The sequence below is a fragment of the Neofelis nebulosa genome, chromosome 9, assembly GCF_028018385.1.
Source record: "Neofelis nebulosa isolate mNeoNeb1 chromosome 9, mNeoNeb1.pri, whole genome shotgun sequence".
NCBI classification, from domain to species: Eukaryota; Metazoa; Chordata; class Mammalia; order Carnivora; family Felidae; genus Neofelis; species Neofelis nebulosa.
This window is the reverse complement of record NC_080790.1, coordinates 78,106,067-78,125,471: the sequence shown is the minus strand read 5'-3', so window position 1 is coordinate 78,125,471 and position 19,405 is coordinate 78,106,067. Positions and strand designations below refer to the sequence as shown.

The following is a 19,405-nucleotide window of genomic DNA, read 5'->3' as shown; positions in this document are numbered from 1 at the left end:
TCCTAGCTGCAGACACTCCGAGACTGGGGGCCCTTTTCCCCTCTCCAGGCACAGGCCTCCCTGGGCGGACGTGCAGAGTTTGGGATATGTGCACTGGGCGTTTCCCTCTCCCCATTTTGTGCCTCCTGTCTCCGGTGCCAGTCTGCAGTGGTGCAATTTGCTGGCGGACCGCAGAGCAGATGTCTTCTAGAGATGTCCGAGTGGTGGGTGTCCTTTCATGCATGCCACAAATGCCAGGTTCAGAAGTCCTCCTGAGGGGTGGGGGGAGGGGGCAGGAAATCTGTGTTTGTGTTTTTGTAGGCAGCACTCCTCTGAAGCGTGGGGACTGCTTTGCCAAGGGATGGGTGGGTGCCCCACATCCCCAGGAGGTGTGGGCCGAGCAGAGAACAAGTTTAGTCGGCTTGAGAGTCGTCCCAAACGCGTCCTTCCGAAAGAGTGGTTTCTGCTGTTTTTATGGACAGCATATAGTTAAATCCTGGGATAGAAATACTATCTGGAGCGTTGAGAGGCAAGACCTAGAAGGCTCAGAGAAAGTGGGTGGAAGGTGGAGTTCTTGTCCATCTCCTCTGCTACAGATTGAGGATGGAGAGACTCATGCCCACTGAAATGCGAGAATGTCTGCCCTCCTCATCTAACCTGAGGCCAGGCTCTCACCCACCGAGAGCCTTCTGCTTACAGGTTCATCTACGGCAGATGGTGAGAAATCTAGCCCAGGCCTGGAGACAAGTATCTGTCCATTAATAATTATAAGAAGAAAGTTTGTTTAAGTTTAAAAGAAAACAGTTTTAAGAAGTAGTTCATATACCGTTTTAAAGTGTACGTTTCAATGGATTTTGGTGTATTCACCGAATTGTGCAACCATCACTATGGTCAATTTTAGAACATTTTTAGCACCTCAGTAAGATACCCCACATCCTTTACCTATCACCGCTGGCTCCTCACTTCAGCCCTAAGCAGCCACTTAATCTACCTTCTATCTGTATACATTTTCCTATTGCGAACCTTCATATGAATGGAATCATAGAACATGAAGTCTTTTGTGACTGGTTTCTTTCAGTTAGTGTAATGTTTTCAAGATTCATCCATGTTCTACCCTGTATCACTACTTGATTTCTTTTTATAGCTGAATAATATTCCGTTGTATGGATTCTCTTCGTTTTTGAACGACAGTGGAAAGGTTGAGATTTTTATTTTTATTTTTTTTATTTTTTATTTTATTTTATTTTTTTCAACGTTTTTTATTTATTTTTGGGACAGAGAGAGACAGAGCATGAACGGGGGAGGGGCAGAGAGAGAGGGAGACACAGAATCGGAAACAGGCTCCAGGCTCCGAGCCATCAGCCCAGAGCCTGACGCGGGGCTCGAACTCACAGACCGCGAGATCGTGTCCTGGCTGAAGTCGGACGCTTAACCGACTGCGCCACCCAGGCGCCCCAAGTTGAGATTTTTAAAAGAAAACTTGCTGAAAACCCTTTTTTTCAAAAAGGGAATTGGTTGTAAAATACACAAAGCATAAAAATGATCAGACTTGCCAAGTGTGTTTCTGATGTCACAGGTTACTCACTGCAAGAACTGGTCAGATACTTCTGAGAGCTGAGCAGGGAACAGGTTCCTCACATGGACAGAAATAACTGAATGTAAGATCATTCCGCACAACTTCCCATCCATGTTGGAATCCCTTCTACAGAACCCCAGCTCCTAGTTGAAAACTTCTGGTATCAAAATGCCTTTTCTTCACAAGCAACCCATTCTACTTTCTGTCAACTCTCAAGGTTAGAATTTTCTCTTAAATATTGTTTCTGTCTCTGTTAGCTATTGTGGGAATGGTGGTGCTTTGGGGAGCTCTTTTTCTGGTTAAATGGTGAGGTGTGAAGGAAGGAAGTGAAATTAGTTGCCTTTTCTCTATTTAGTCTAGAAATCCCCTGCTAGGAAATTAGTAGTGGGTTATAAACAAACAAACAGACTACTGGCAGATTTGTAATGCAACATCTTAATGTGACATTGATTGGATTTTTAAAGCCTGTGATAGGTGACAAAGATCAAGTCAGGATATTTTGGGAAAATGCCTTAAAAACCATATAGTACCATACAGATGGGAGGAGGTGACACGATTAACGCCGCAAGATTGGTGGATTAGGCCTGTATGTGATGTAGGGTGGCTTTAAGGAGGAAGATGTGTAAATACGAGATGGACAAACTTGGAAGGTAGGTGAAGTTATAGGTGATCTCGAGCAGAAGAGCCCGACACATCCCTGGCTGACATTGACTTTGTAGTTATTTTGGATGAAGACAGGCTTATTGTGAGCAACACAAAGCTGGAAGGGAGTAAAAATTCCATAGAATTTGGAGGACAAGTAGAGACAATCCAGAGACAAATGTTTCTGACAAATGACAATATGCAATTTGACAGAGATAATTGTATGCCTATGTTCAGTTCAGAGTTCAGTATGGGGGATGTCTGGCTTGACAGCTGTTTGCATGTAAAAGGTCTGGGTATTTCAGATGTATGCGACCCCAGTTGTCCCAGCATGTGACCCAACTGCTAAAGATGTCAACAATTATTAATGCATCACAGCACTGTATAATGCATTACATGGTGTGGTGTCAGAGATCACAAAACAGCGGTCCATGGAACAAATCTAGCCTCCTGACAGAATTTGTTCAGCTTTCTAGCACTGAGTGGCCAAGCATTGAAACGATTTTTAATTGTTTGCCTTCATGTTGGGAGATTTTACTGAAATGCTCAGATTTCAGTTTTCTAATGAAAAATCAGGAAAGTTGGCCATCTGGTGCCCCTGTTCCCACATGGCAACATTGGCTGCCCCCTTTGGATTGGACATGTGGTCTGTTCGCCAGGGTCCCCCCACTCTCCGTGAATCCTCAGCACACAGGTGGGTGCCTGCTTTCACCTGCTTGCTTTACTGTTTTCTTAACCCTTGGCTCCTTTCTCTCCTGTGCACCCTGCAGACACTGAACCTGTGGTCTCTGTGTGGATCAGGGAGGGAATCCTCCTGCTGAACTCTCAGTAAGTGAGAACTGGCCCCAGGGGTGGGATCTGTATGGATACAGCCTATGTAAAATTCAACAGAACACAACCCCAGTTCTTTATTATGGAATATAATAAAGTAGGGGAGATACTGTATTTACCCTCCCACCCCATATATCCACCCATATTACTTCTAAGGCTTGTCAGCACTGTTTACTCTATGCATTTCCACAGCATTCCTCTACCCCTGTACTGTGGTCACTGGAATATTTTAAAGGAAATCCCAGATATGATTTAATTTAACTTGTGAACACTTCAGTACGAATACCCAATAGCTAACTACTCTTTAAAAAAAGGATAACCACAGTATCATTGTTACACCTTATAAGATTAATAATAATAAATCTCCTGCATTACCTAATACATAGTCATTGTTCAAATTTCCACACATATCTCTGGTATTTTTGCAATTGATTTGCTTGAATCAAGATCCAAACAAAGTCCACCACTTTGCATTTGACTAACGTATCTCTTAAATTTCTCTTAATTTATACCAATTCTCTCTCTCCCTACTCCCATTTATGATATTTATTTGTTGATCTATAGAATTTCCCACAGATTTTGGCTAATTGCAACCTCAAGGCATCCTTCAACAAGTCCTTTGATCCTTCCTGATAATTAGCTCTAGAAGCTTGATAATATTCAGATACAGTTTTTTTGCAAAAATATGTTATAGGTGGTCCTATGTACTATTGCATCACAAGAGAAAGTACATAATATTCCACATTTCATGATGTTAATTTTATTGATGACTTCAGATGTAGTCAACCTAATTCATCCATTATTAAATTCCGCATCAGCCTCTAACATAATGGTTTCAGCAGCCATGGATGCTCTTTGTCTAGATTTATTATTTTATTAAGGATTACATACTAGTGATGTTCTAATTCTATTATTCCTTCTGTATTTGTGACTGTGATTCTAAACCCCTCCCCTTTTTTCCTGTTGACTATTAGGGTTTCCTGAAGCACAATTCACTTTAGAAAAGCCTGGATAATATTGTTTGGTTCTTTTTCTTTTTCTTTTCTTTTCTTTTTTTTTTTTATAGTTTAACTTTATATTTTATTTTTTAAAATTTACATCCAAATTAATTAGTATATAGTGAAGCAACGATTTCAGTAGATTCCTTATGCCCCTTACCCATTTAGCCCATTCCCCCTCCCACAACCACTCCAGCAACCCTCAGTTTGTTCTCCATATTTATGAGTGTCTTTTGTCCCCCTCCCTGTTTTTATATTATTTTTGTTTCCCTTCTCTTATGGTCATCTATTTTGTCTCTTAAAATCCTCCTATGAGTGAAGTCATATGATTTTTGTCTTTCTCTGACTGACTAATTTCACTTAGCATAATACCCTCCAGTTCCATCCACATAGTTGCAAAGGGCAAGATTTCATTCTTTTTTTTTTTTTTTTTTCAACGTTTTTTATTTATTTTTGGGACAGAGAGAGACAGAGCATGAACAGGGGAGGGGCAGAGAGAGAGGGAGACACAGAATCGGAAACAGGCTCCAGGCTCCGAGCCATCAGCCCAGAGCCCGACGCGGGGCTCGAGCTCACGGACCGCGAGATCGTGACCTGGCTGAAGTTGGACGCTCAACCGACTGCGCCACCCAGGCGCCCCAAGATTTCATTCTTTTTGATTGGCAAGTAATACTCCATTGTATATATATACCACATCTCCTTTATCCATTCATCCATCGATGGACATTTGGGCTCTTTCCATACTTTGGCTATTGTTGATTGTGCTGCTATAAACATGGGGGTGCATGTGTCCCTTCGAAACAGCACACCTGTATCCCTTGGATAAATGCCTGGTAGAGCAATTGCTGGGTCGTAGGGTAGTTCTATTTTTAGTTTTTTGAGAAACCTCCATACTGTTTTCCAGAGTGGCTGCACCAGCTTGCATTGCCACCAACAATGCAAAAGAGATCCTCTTTCTCCACATCCTCGCCAACGTCTGTTGTTGCCTGAGTTGTTAATGTTAGCCATTCTGACAGGTGTGAGGTGGTATCTCATTGTGGTTTTGATTTGCATTTCCCTGTTGATGAGTGATGTTGAGCATTTTTTCATGTGTTGGTCGGCCATCTGGATGTCTTCTTTGGAGAGGTGTCTATTCATGTCTTTTGCCCATTTTTTCACTGGATTATTTGTTTTTGGGTGTTGAGTTTGATAAGTTCTTTTTTTTTTTTTTTTTTTTTTTTCAACTTTTTTTTTAATTTACTTTTGGGACAGAGAGAGACAGAGCATGAACGGGGGAGGGGCAGAGAGAGAGGGAGACACAGAATCGGAAACAGGCTCCAGGCTCCGAGCCATCAGCCCAGAGCCTGACGCGGGGCTCGAACTCACAGACCGCGAGATCGTGACCTGGCTGAAGTCGGACGCTTAACCGACTGCGCCACCCAGGCGCCCCATGAGTTTGATAAGTTCTTTATAGATTTTGGATACTAACCCTTTATGTGAGATGTTTGCAAATATCTTCTCCCATTCTGTCAGTTGCCTTTTAGTTTTGCTGATTGTTTCCTTCGCTGTGCAGAAGCTTTTTATTTTGATGAGGTCCCAGTAGTTCATTTTTGCTTTTGTTTCCCTTGCCTCCGGAGACATGTTGAGTAAGAAATTGCTGTGGCCAAGATCAAAGAGGTTTTTGCCTGCTTTCTCCTCGAGGATTTTGATGGCTTTCTGTCTTACATTGAGGTCTTTCATCCACTTGGAGTTTATTGTTGTGTATGGTATAAGAAAGTGGTCCAGGTTCATTCTTCTGCATGTCGCTGTCCCGTTTTCCTAGCACCACTTGCTGAAGAGACTGTCTTTTTTCCATTGGATATTCTTTCCTGCTTTGTCAAAGATTAGTTGGCCATACGTTTGTAGGTCCATTTCTGGGTTCTCTATTCTATTCCATTGATCTGAGTGTCTGTTCTTGTGCCAGTACCATACTGTGTTGATGATTACAGCTTTGTAGTATAGCTTGAAGTCTGGGATTGTGATGTCTCCTGCTTTGGTTTTCTTTTTCAAGATTGCTTTGGCTATTCGGGGTCTTTTCTGGTTCCATACAAATTTTAGGATTATTTGTTCTAGTTCTAGTTCTAGTTCTAGTTCTGTGAAGAACGCTGGTGTTACTTTGATAGGGGTCACGTTGAATATGTAGATTGCTTTGGGTAGTATTGACATTTTAACAATATTTGTTCTTCCTATCCAGGAGCATGGAATCTTTTTCCATTTCTTTGTGTCTTCTTCAATTTCTTTCATCAGCTTTCTATAGTTTTCAGTGTATAGATTTTTCACCTCTTTGGTTAGATTTATTCCTAGGTATTTTATGGGTTTTGGTGCAACTGTAAATGGGATCGATTCCTTGATTTCTCTTTCTGTCGCTTCATTGTTGGTGTATAGGAATGCAACTGATTTCTATGCATTGATTTTATATCCTGCTACTTTGCTGAATTCATGAATCAGTTCTAGCAGTTTTTTGGTGGAATCTTTTGGGTTTTCCATGTAGAGTATCATGTCATCTGTGAAGAGTGAAAGTTTGACCTTCTCCTGGCCAATTTGGATGTCTTTTATTTCTTTGTGTTGTCTGATTGCAGAGGCTAAGACTTCCAATACTATATTGAATAACAGTGGCAAGAGTGGACATCCCTGTCTTGTTCCTGACCTTAGGGGGAAAGCTCTCAGTTTTTTTCCATTGAGGATGATATTAGTGTTGGGTCGCTCATATATGGCTTTTATCATCTCGAGGTATGCTCCTTCTATCCCTACTTTCTTGAGGGTTTTTATCAAGAAAGGACACTGTCTTTTGTCAAATGCTTTCTCTGCATCTATTGAGAGGATCATATGGTTCTTGTCCTTTCTTTTATTGATGTGATGAATCACGTTAATCGTTTTGCGGATATCGAACCAGCCCTGCATCCCAGGTATAAATCCCACTTGGTCATGGTGAATAATTTTTTTAATGTATTGGATCTGGTTGGCTAATATCTTGTTGAGGATTTTTGCATCCATGTTCATCAGGGAAATTGGTCTATAGTTCTCCTTTTTAGTGGGGTGTCTGTCTGGTTTTGGAATCAGGGTAATGCTGGCTTCATAGAAAGAGTTTGGAAGTTTTCCTTCCATTTCTATTTTTTGGAACAGTTTCAAGAGAATAGGTGTTAACTCTTCCTTAAATGTTTGGTAGAATTCCCCTGGAAAGCCATCTGGCCCTGGACTCTTGTTTTTTTTGGCAGATTTTTAATTACTAATTCGATTTCCTTACTGGTTATGGGTCTGTTCAAATTTTCTATTTCTTGCTGTTTCAGTTTTTGGTAGTGTATATGTTTCTAGGGATTTGTCATTTCTTCCAGATTGCCCATTTTATTGGCATATAATTGCTCATAATATTTTCTTATTATTGTTTTTATTTCTGTTGTGTTGGTTGTGATTTCTCCTCTTTCATTCTTGATTTTACTTATTTGGGTCCTTTCCTTTTTCTTCTTGATCAAACTGTCTAGTTTCATTGATCTGTTCTACTGTTTTTTGGTTTCGATAGCATTAATTTCTGCTCTAATCTTTATTATTTCCTGTCTTCTGCTGGTTTTGGGTTTTATTTGCTGTTCTTTTTCCAGCTCCTTAAGGCATAAGGTTACGTTGTGTATTTGAGATCTTTCTTCCTTCTTTAGGAAGGCCTGGATTGCTATATACTTTACTCTTATGACCGTCTTAGCTGCATCCCAGAGGTTTTGGGTTGTGGTGCTATCATTTTCATTGACTTCCATATACTTTTTAATTCCTTCTTTAACTGCTTGGTTAGCCCATTCATTCTTTAGTAGGATGTTCTTCAGTCTCCAAGTATTTGTTACCTTTCCAAATTTTCTCTTGTGGTTGATTTCGAGTTTCATAGCATTGTGGTCTGAAAATATGCACGGTATGATCTCGATCTTTTTGTATTTACTTAGCGCTGATTTCTGTCCCAGTATATGGTCTATTCTGGAGAACGTTCCATGTGCACTGGCGAAGAATGTATATTCTGCTGCTTAAGGATGAAATATTCTGAATATATCTGTTAAGTCCATCTGGTCCAATGTGTCATTCAAAGCCATTGTTTCCTTGTTGATTTTTTGATCAGATGATCTGTCCATTGCTGTGAGTGGGGTGTTGAAGTCTCCTACTATTATGGTATTACTATCGATGAGTTTCTTTATGTTTGTGATTAATTGATTTATATATTTGGGTGTTTCCACATTTGGTGCATAAATGTTTACAATTGTTAGGTCTTCTCGGTCTATAGACCCCTTGATTATGATATAATGCCCTTCTGCATCTCTTGATACAGTCTTTATTTTAAAGTCTAGATTGTCTGATATAAGTATGGCTACTCTGGCTTTCTTTTGTTGACCATTAGCATGATAGATGGTTCTCCATCCCCTTATTTTCAATCTGTAGGTGTCTTTAGGTCTAAAGTGGGTCTCTTGTAGACAGCATATGGATGGGTCTTGTTTTCTTATCCATTCTGTTACCCTATGTCTTTTGATTGGAACATTGAGTCCATTGACATTTAGAGTGAGTACTGAAAGATATGAATTTATTGCCATTATAATGCTTGTAGAGTTGGAGTTTCTGGTGGTGTTCTCTGGTCCTTTCTAATCTTTTGTTGCTTTTGGTATCTATTTATTTATATATATATTTTCATCTTTTCTCCCCTCAGAGAGTCCCCCTTAAAATTTCTTGCAGAGCTGGTTTAGTGGTCACAAACTCCTTTAATTTTTGTTTGTCTGGGAAACTTTTTTATCTCTCCTTCTATTTTGAATGACAGCCTTGCTGGATAAAGAATTCTTGGCTGCATATTTTTCTGATTCAGCACACTGAATATATCCCACCACTCCTTTCTGGCCTGCCAAGTTTCTCTGGATAGGTCTGCTGCAAACCTGATCTGTCTTCCCTTGTAGATTAGGGACTTTTTTTCCCTTGCTGCTTTCATGATTCTCTCCTTGCCTGAGTATTTTGTGAATTTGACTATGATATGCCTTCTTGATGGTCGGTTTTTGTTGAATCTAATGGGAGTCCTCTGTGCTTCCTGGATTTTGATGTCTGTGTCTTTCCCTAGTTAGGAAGGTTTTCCGCTATGATTTGCTCACATAACCCTTCTACCCCTATTTCTCTCTCTTCCTCCTCTGGGACCCCTGTGCTTCTGATGTTGTTCCTTTTTAATGAGTCACCGATTTCTCCAATTCTTAAATCGTGCTCTTTTGCCTTAATCTCCCTCTTTTTTTCTGCTTCGTTATTCTCTATAAGTTTGTCTTATATAGCACTGATTCTCTGTTCTGCCTCATCCATCCTTGCTGCCACTGCATCCATCTGTGATTGCAGCTCAGTTATAGCATTTTTAATTCTGGCTAGTTTTTACTTCTTTTATATCTGCAGAAGGGGATTCTAATCTATTTTCGACTCCAGCTAGTATTCTTACTATCGTGATTCTAAATTCTGGTTCAGACATCTTGCTTGTGTCTGTGTTGGTTAAATCCCTGGCTGTCGTTTCTTCGTGCTCTTTCTTTTGGGGTGAATTCCTTCGTTTTGTCATTTTGAAGGGAGAAAAGGAATTAATGAGGTAGAAAAATTGAAATTAAAAAAATTTAAAAAAATTAAAATTAAAAATTAAAAACATACACACACAAAAATTGAATAGATGATGCTAGATCCTAGGTGTGTTTTGGTCTGGGTGTAGAAAGTGGTTTGACAGATTAGAGAAACAAACAAACAAAAAAAAAAGGGTGGGGAGAGAGAAAAAAAAGGAAATCGTTTGAGAATTTGAAAAAATGAATACACTGGGGCGCCTGGGTGGCTCAGTCGGTTGAGCGGCCGACTTCAGCTCAGGTCATGATCTCGTGGTCAGTGAGTTCGAGCCCCGCGTCGGGGTCTGTGCTGACAGCTCAGAGCCTGGAGCCTGTTTCAGATTCTGTGTCTCCCTCTCTCTGACCCTCCCCCGTTCATGCTCTGTCTCTCTCTGTCTCAAAAATAAATAAACGTTAAAAAAAAAAAATTAAAAAATTAAAAAAAATTAAAAAAAAAAGAATACACTAAAGTAGACTAAAATACACAAGAGTAGAGAATATAGTAGAAAAAATTATGGAAAAATATTTTTAATAAAAATTAAAAAGAAATATGAATTTTTTCATTTTCTGTATTTAAGAAAAAAGAAAAGAAATGAAAAAGAGAAAAAAGATAAAAAAAGAAAAAAGAAAAGACAAAAAAGAAATCGTTTGAAAATTTGAAAAAGTGAATACACTGTAGTAGACTGAAATAAAATGATGGGAGTAAGATAGAATTTGAAAAAATTTACATAAAAGCAAAAAATATAGTAATAAAAATTAGATAAAAATATTTTTAAAAGAAATTGAAAGTAAAACTGAAGTTTTTCTCTTTCTGCATTCAAGAAAAAGGAAAGAAATGAAAAAGAGAAAAAAAAAGAAAAAAAGGAAATTGTTTGAAAATTTGAAAAAGTGAGTACACTGAAGTAGACTAAAATAAAATGATGGAAGTAAAGTAGAATTTGAAAAAATTTACACAAAAGTAAAAAATATAGTAATAAAAATTAAAGACATATTTTTAATAAAAATTGAAAATAGAGTTTTTTTCTTTTTCTGTATTCAAGAAAAAGAAAAGAACTGTAAAAGAGAAAAAGGAAAAAGAGGAAAAAAAATGAATAGATGAACCTGCTAAGAGATTTAAGTAAGACTGAAATTGCTTCGTTTTCCCCTAGAGGTTGGTCCATGTAGCTCTTTAGTCCATAAATTAAGCCGGTGCTGAGGTTTGTGTTCTTGAAGAGTGAAGTTGGCCCAGTTGGGCAGGGCTTGGTGTAACAGCTCTGCTCTCCCCTAGATGGCGCTGCTAGCCTACTGGGGTGGATTGTTGCGGTGCTCATAGGGCGCATGCACATGCTCGAGAGCGGTGAAAAATGGCACCGCCCAGCCACCCAGTCTGTTCTCCTGGATCAGCAGTCGTGCACCGGTCCTCCATCTTCAGCTCTCGTTCACTCCCCGCGACCAGGCCCCAGGCAGTACCTCTCTCCCAAGTTTTGTCTCAGATGCGGCTGTTTTCCCCGGCCCCTTACTTCCGAAAGACTGTGGCTTTGACCCACTCCGCGGCCCTACGGGAGGGTCTCACCTAGCAATGGCTGAATGAGCAATGGCCGAATGTCAGCTGCACCCAGGAACGCCTGTTGGACCCTGCTGTTGCCAGTGCCCCGAGACTGAGGCCAGGTGCCAGCCCACCCTCCAAAAAAATCGCGAGACATTGTAGCCTCAGCGTTTCAGGGACCATGGAAAATCGCAACACACATCTGACACCAGGCTTCACCCTCAACAATCTTGCCCCAGCACCAGCGAATGTGGCTGCCTTCTGGGGTCTGCTGGGACCAGGTGGCTTCAACAGTCTCTACCAAACGTCCCTCCAGCAGTGGAACCACTTTTCCCCGTGTGGCCTGAGATCCTCTTGGACCCCCACTCTGTTCCTGGGGATTCACCTTTCCCACCAGAGCACTGCCAGGTATTGAGCTGCGGAGTTGCAGCCTTTGCGCTCCGCTTGTTTAGTCTTAATGGAATTTAAACCCTCTCCTTTCTCCTTTCTCCCTTTTTAGTTTAGTCCCTGCGGCTGTTTCCAATTTTCCACTTTCTCTCCAGCTGCTTTTGGGGAGGGGTGCTTTCCCCATATGCTTCCCCCCCCCCCATCTCCGTCCTCTCTCCACCTGCAAAAGGGGTTCCCTACCTTTCAGGGCTTCTTGCTCCCCAAGTTCAGCTCTTTGTGTCACATACCTGCTGAATTCTGTGGTTCAGTTTGTGCAGATTGTTGTGTTAATCTTCCAATTGGTTTTCTAAGTGTGTAGGATGGTTTAGTGTTGATCTGGCTGTATTTCATGGATGCGAGACACATGGAAAGCTTCCATGCTATTCCGCAATCTTGACTCCTCCCAGTTCTTTTCATTTTTCTACTAATCTTCAAGAATAATGAGTTGATGCCCTAGCAACTGCCAAAGGTAGTTTTTTATTTTACAGGTTTTTTTTTTTTTTTGAGTAGTAGTTCACATACAACAAACTACAGTAATGATGTTGAGTAGCATTTGAACGCTGATTAGACATTCGTATATCTTCTCTGGTGAATTGTCTATTCAAATCTTTTGTCCTTTATGTGCGTGTGTGTGTTTTCATTATTGAGTTGTAAGAGTTTTTGTATATTGCAGATATAATTCCTTTGCTGGAAAATAATTTCTCCCAGCTTGTGGTTGGGTTTTTCTTCTTCTCTTCTTTTTCTCCTTTTTTTTTTTTTTTTTGGAAGTAGGCTCCTTGCTCAACATGGGGCTTGAACTCATCACCCCGAGATCAAGAGTCACATGCTGTACCAACTGAACCAGCCACATTGCTCTGAGTTTTCATTTTTTAATGGAGTCTCTTCAAGAGAAAACTTTAAAAAATTTGATGAAATTCAAACTATCACCTTTTTTTCTATTATGGATGGTATGTTTGATGTCATATCTAAGAAATCTTGGCCTAACTTGAAGTCACCAAGATTTTATTCTATGTTTTAGCTCTTACATTTAGGAGTTAAGTTTTGCGGGTGATGTAAGTAGAGGTCTAATTTTTTGTGTATGGATATTCTGGCACCATTTATTGAAAAGCATATCCTTTTCTAATTTAATTGCTTTGACATCTTGTCAAAAATAAATTGACCATAAAAATGTGTTGGTCTTTTGCTGGACTATCCTTCTATTCTATTGACCTATATGTCAGTGTGGTTTTATGCCAATGCCACACCATATTGATTACTATAGGTTTGGAAACCAGGTAATCTAAAAGAATTTTGTTCTTTTTCAAAACTGTTGAGGCCATTCTAGATCCTTTACCTTTCCATATAAACTTTAGGATCAGCTTGCCATTTTCTATGAAAACATCCTGGAACTTCAACAATTCCATTGAATGTATTGATCAATTTAGGAGAATTGCCTACTTAACAATATTGAGTCTTTGGATTCCATAAACAAGGTACATCTCTCTACTTATTTAGGCCTTTAATTTCTTTCAGCAATGCTTTGTAGCTTTTGAGGTATAAGTCTTGTATTATTTCTTTGTTAAATATTTTGCAGAATTCACTAACGAGGGAATGTGGGTCTGCAATTTTCTTTATGGGAAGGTTTTTTTTTTTTTAACCTATACATTTAATTTATTTAATAGATGTGGGACTATTCAGGTTACCTACCGTTGAATGAGCTTTGGTATTTTGTGTTTTTCAAGAAATTTGTCTGTTTAATTAAATTTGTTGAATTTATTGGCATAAAGTTATTCATAATATTCCCTTCTTGCCTTTAGGATTTATAGTGATGTCCCTGCAAATGTCTGATGCTGGTAATTTGTGTCTTTTTTCTTTTCTTTCTTTTTTTTTTTCTTGATCAGTCTGATGAGAGGTTTTTCACTTTATCTTTTTCAAATATCCAGTTTTCAGTTTTATTGATTTTCTCTATTGTTTTCCTGCTTTTCAGTTGATTCTGATGTATGTGAAGAGAATGTGTATCATGCTGTTGTAGGGAAGAGTGTTCTATCAATGTCAATGACAGCAAGTTAGTTTCAAGTGTTGTTCATGGCTTCTATATCTTTGATTTTCTGTCTACTTGTTCTATCTATCTTTGAGAGAAGGTATGAAAATAAGCAACTACAATCCTAGATTTTTGTATTTCTCCTTTTAGTTCTACCTTTTCCTGCTTCATGTAGTTTGCAACTCTTTTATTGGCTACATCAATATTTAGGACTATTATGTTCTATTGATTCATTGGCTCTGCTATTGCTGTTGATGCTTGATCTGTCTCATGTTTGGACAGAGAAAGTGCCATCCAGTTGGCTCCTGAGTCTTTTGACATAACTTTAGATCTTTGATAGTCTTCTTGTTCCTGGCATGACAAGATATTCCAAAATGCACTTTGTATTTTTTCTTTAATCCTGGTATCAACCATTTCTCCTAGGAGTCTGTTTTTTTTTTTTAATTAAAAAAAATATTTACTTATTTTTGAGAGCAAGAAACACACACACACAAAGCATGAGCAGGGGATGGGTCAGAGAGAGACACACACACAGAATCTGAAGCAAGATCCAGGCTCCGAGCTGTCAGCACAGAGCCTGATGTGAGGCTTGAACTCACAAACCGCAAGGTCGTGACCTGAACCAAAGTTGGATGCTTAACCGACTGAGCCACCCAGGCACCCCAGAGTCTGCTTCTGTTTGTGGGGAAATGTTGTTGTTTAGGAGACCACAATCTGTGTGCTAGAGCTGATTACTGCTACTCTATGGTTGTCATATTTTCAAGCCCTTTTCAGTGGCTAGAACTAGGAAATGCATACTTTTTAAAAAGAGAAAAATACAGGGGCAGCCTGGGTGGTTCAATCGGTTAACTGTCTGACTTTTGATTTTGGCTCAGGCAGGTCATGATCTCAAGGTTGGTGAGATAGAGCCCTGCTTCATACTCTGTGCTGACAGCTCAGAGCCTGGAGCCTGCTTCAGATTCTGTCTCCCTCTCTCTCTGCCCCTCCCCCACCCCTGGCTGTGCTCTTTCTCTCAAGAATAAATAAATATTAAAAAACAATTTAAAAAATTAAAAAGAAAACCCCCAAAGCTATCCTATTCCTCTGATTTCACTCAGTGTATTCTGCAGATCATTTTAGGGTTGCAGATAGAACTCTTCCTCCTTCCTTAGTACAGCAGTGTGGTGTTCTGTTCATGTGGGTGGACCATCGTTTCTTCAGCAGGCCTGTACTGATGAACACTTGGGTGTTTTTCAGTCTTCTGGTTTCGTAGCTACTGATGCAATGAAGAGATTTATTCAATTGCTTTGAATTTTTGGCCAGTATATCTTTGAGGTAGATTCTAGATGTGGGATTGCTGGTCCAAGGGGTGGTTATCTATCTATAAAATATAGGTAATTATGTAAATAATAATTTATATTCTATGTAAGATATAATGTTAGATATAATTTATAATGTTATATAATGTTACATATAAGATATAAATTGTATACCTATTTTATATACATGGAATATTTTGCAGATGTGTGAAATTACCCTTGAAGAGGGTTTCTGGGGGCACCTAGGTGACTCAGTCAGTTAAGCATCCGACTTTGGCTCAGGTCATGATCTTGTGGTTCATGAGTTCGAACCCCACATCAGGCTTGTGCTGACAGCTCAGAGTCTGGAGCCTGCTTCACATTCTGTGTCTCCTAACCCTGCTCATTCTCTCTCCCTCCCTCTCGCTCTCTCTCTCAAAAATAAATAAACATTAAAAAATTTAAAAAAAATAAAGAGGGTTTCTGATGTGATCATCCATTAGTGTGAGGCCTCTAGAATTCACCTCATGAGTGCAGTGGCTGAAAGGCAGGGGTTGAGTGATGCTGGTGGGGCATACACTTCTCCAGTTCCAGGGGGCCCCCCAATGAATGCCTTTCCCCAACAGTTCCTGGAGGCTCTGGCATAAGGCATGGCTGGCAGGACAGAAGGCATCTCAGCTTTCAGGGGTGGCCTGGAGACAACCCCAGACTTAGCAGAAGCCCAGGAGACCTCTCCCCAACCCCAGTCAGCCCTGCCTGGTGCTTCTGGCCCTTGAGTCTGTCCTGTCCCCTTCAGCTTCATCTTTTAGCCTTATAACATTTAAAGTTGTTTAAAACTCTTTTTATTTTATTTGAGTGATTGTTATTATATAATCTGAATAGTCCCTAATTAGTCTTATTTTTAAAACAGTTTTGTTCTGTCGTAACTATTTCATTCCTTTACACACCCCCTTGTTAATGAGGATGTGCTTTTTCTTTAGAACTTTAATGACAGAGGCACCTGGCCTGGGGGGCTCAGTTGGTGACTCTTGATTTCAGCTCAGGTCATGATCCCAGGGTCATGGGATCAAGTCCTGTGTTGGGCTCTGCACTGAACACAGAGCCTGCTTAAGATTCTCGTTCTCTCTCTCTCTCTCTCTCTCTCCCCCCCTCCCCCTCCCTCCACCCCACCCCCCACCTCTCTCTCCCAATGGAGCTCTCTCTCTCTCTAAAACAAACAACTTTGATGACACCTTGCCCTCTGTACTTTTTTATTTCTTCTTAGCCTCCTTTTAACTTTTTCTCCTGAATGTATTTTTATCTCATCGAGTTTCTTTCTCTTTCTTAAATGGTAAAACTGGATTCTCTTTAAGTGTTTTTATGCTCTCTGCTGGCTGGCTGGCCCCTGGGAGCCCAGGCAGGTAGCTGGGGTGGTGTCCACACCGTGGGGGAAGCCAGTTGGGCTGTGGTGCTTTCCTCCCTCTGTTGATCCCCAATCTTTCCCCACCAAGTCCTGATTCAACAACTCTTAATGTTAATGATCTGAGGACTAGATGCCCCTCCTACTCCCATGAGATTAAGCCATTCATGATGACTACAGCTGAAACTCCAAGGAATCTGGATCCTGGAGAAAAGTGGGCTGGAAAGGGATGTATGTGCTGCTTTCAAATATCTGTGAGAAGAGTGGACATACTCACTGTTGACCTAGAGTTAAGAACATGAACTTAGAACCACAGCCCACGGGTGATGATAAGGAAGCACATTTACTTTTAAAACAATTGCCACCGTTGAGAAATGGGACGGGTTGACTGGTGAAGGAGTACTTTCCCAGCTTCACAAGTGATGGATCCTTCACAAGGAGCTTGGATGTTATAGAAGAGAATCCTGCATTGGTGGTGGGACGGTGTGTGTGTGGCTTCTAAGATATCTTTTCGCTTTAAAATTCTTACTTCTGTTTTCAGAAAACAAGATTGTGCAGTAGATTCTGTACTATGTTCCCAGCATCTATTTCCCCTTTCTTCTGTTTACAACATACTCTGCCCCTCTGCACTTGGTGAGCAACCCTCCACCAGCCTGGACCAGTCATACTACGGCACCCCAACTGCGTGCTGACTGGTTCAGAGATGGGCATGTGACTCAAGTGACCGCCCCCTCCCCAATCAGAGTTTCTATCTTGAGCTATGTGGGAAGAGTCCTTTTCTCTTTCTGTTTAGAAACATAAAAAATATAAATCTAGAGCTTCCTGCTGCCCCCAGCAGGAGCTGGCATCCTTCTGGCTGAGCTACTTGGCCTGGGGGAATGAGGCCTACATTTAATGAGACAGGGAGAAGAGGTAAAGAGGTCTAGAAGTGTTTGCATCTCTGATTCTTAAGATTAGCCTTACCAGTTCTCTTTCTGTGGTTTGATTGTGTGCACTGGAAAAGTGCCCTTTTGCTTTAGCCAGTCAGACTTGGGTTTCTGCCACTTGTAACCAAAAAGGGTCTTTTTTTTTTTTCTTAATGTTTATTTATTTTGGGGAGAGAGAGAGAGGGACAGAGTGTGAGTGGGGGAGGAGCAGAGAGAGAGGGAGACACAGAATCTGCAGTAGGCTCCAGGCTCTGAGCTGTCAGCACAGAAGTGGACTTGGGGCTTGAAATCACGAACTGTGAGATCATGACCTGAGCTGAAGTCAGACGCTTAACTGACTGAGCCACCTAGGTGCCCCTTCAAAAAGGGTCTTGACTGACATGGTTGTTATTGTACAAAGCATCATTTTACACTGATGACCAATTTTTCAAATTTCTTCCTCTTTTTTTAAAATTTTTTTTTAAATTTTGAGAGAGAGAGAGCAAGAGCATGAGCGGGTGTGCACAGCAGGGAAGGGGCAGAGAGACAGGGAGAGAGAGAAAATCCCAAGCAGATTCTACACTGTCAGCGAGGAGCCAGATGTGGGGCTTGAACTCACTAACCATGAGATCATGATCTGAGCTAAAAGCAAGAGTCTGATGCTTAACCGGCTGAGCCACCAGGCACCACCAATTTTTCAAACTTCTTAATGAGAATTCTTTCAGAAAGAAAAGGCAATGTTGGCTTATAGCTAAACTAAAAATTACTGTAGTTTTTCACACTAGTAAGCTGGCCTGAGGATAGAGTTAATAGAGGGTTCTGTGTGCCTTTGTATGAAGCCCAGCCGTCTCTATCAGCATGCCTGTCGTCTCCACTTGGATGACCCAAAGCACAGCACTTGAGGGGCGCATGGGTGATTCAGTCAGTTAAGAATCTGATTCTTGGTTTTCGACTCAGGTCTTGATCTCATGGTCATGGGATTGAGCCCCACATTGGGCTGTATGGTGACAGCACAGAGTCTGCTTCAGATTCTCTCTCTCCATCTCTCTCTCCCCCTCCCTGCTCATGCTCTCTCTCTCAAAATAAATGAATAAATAAACTTACAAATAAAAATAAAATAACATAGCACTTGAGCTTTCTCTCCCAAGCCTGATCCTCCCCTAGTCTTCCCCATCCCACAAAATGCCCTTTTCATCCATTCACCTGGGTTCTAAGTGAAATACTTAGGAGGCAGCCTTCCTTGTACCCCTCTGCTTCCTCATCTCTAATCCACCAGCAAGTCCTGTGTCTCCCTCCAGAACTTCTGTGCATCTGTACATCCTGTCATCTCCTACTTGGACTGTAGCAGTAGCCTCTTAGCTGACTCCTTACTTCCCACTTCTGGTCCTTTCTGGTCTTTACACAGAAACCCTAGTGAGCTTTTAAGAACATGAATCAGATTCTGTCATTTCCTTGCTTAAAACCATTGATGACTTTCCATTGCATGCAGAATAAAATGCAAAGGCTTGCAGTGGTCCAGAAGGCCCTGCATGCCTGGACTGGCCCCTGCCCACCGCTCTACCCTCAGCTCCTGTCACTCTGTCTCTGTTTACTGTGCTCCAGTCACTCTAGTCTATTTCTTGTTTCTGCTTTGCGGCTCTTCCTTCTCCCGGGACACTTTCATCCAAGTCTTAGAGTGGCTAGCTCCTTAAGGCTCAAATATCACCTCCTTAGAGATGCATTTGAACGTGGTGTAGTATTTACTACTATATGTTTACTGCTATATACAGTATTTACTACTACTATTTGCTATCTAAAATTATTGTGTTTATGTAAGTGGTAATTGTTTATTTCCCATCACTGGGATATAAATCCAGGGGCCAGGCCAACTGATGCTCAACAAATCATTAATGAATAAATGGAAGGATAATAGGGGAGCAACACATGGGTGCAGACTGTGAAGCTGAGTAGACAATATGTTCCATTGCTGCTGGTTGGCTTTACAGATTCAGATCCAGAGCCCAGTTTTTGGAAAGTTCATTGGAGTCTTTCCAAGGTCTGTCATTGTGTGTGTGTCATGCCTCAGGTGGCTTCCTGTCTAGTTGATGAGTAGTGTTGCCACCAGAAGCCGAGGAGAGTGTTGGGGTGGTGACTGGTGTTGACAAGAATCACCCAGGGAGTGTTGTTATGAAGATTCTGGGGCCCAGCGAAGCCCTCGGGCTGGACTGCTAGGAAAGGTAAGGAGGGGACAATC

At 40.9% G+C, this 19,405-nt stretch overlaps 1 long non-coding RNA gene across 1 annotated transcript in view; it reads left to right on the top strand.

The window, feature by feature from the left end:
* The first annotated feature begins 41 nt into the window (after nucleotides 1-41).
* The window catches only part of LOC131485200 (uncharacterized), a 100,172-nt gene continuing 80,808 nt past the window's right edge, over nucleotides 42-19,405 (top strand). Inside the window, exons 1-2 of the long non-coding RNA XR_009248701.1 lie at nucleotides 42-203; nucleotides 1,556-1,772. This is a non-coding gene — a long non-coding RNA (uncharacterized LOC131485200). The remainder of the gene's footprint in view (nucleotides 204-1,555; nucleotides 1,773-19,405) is intronic.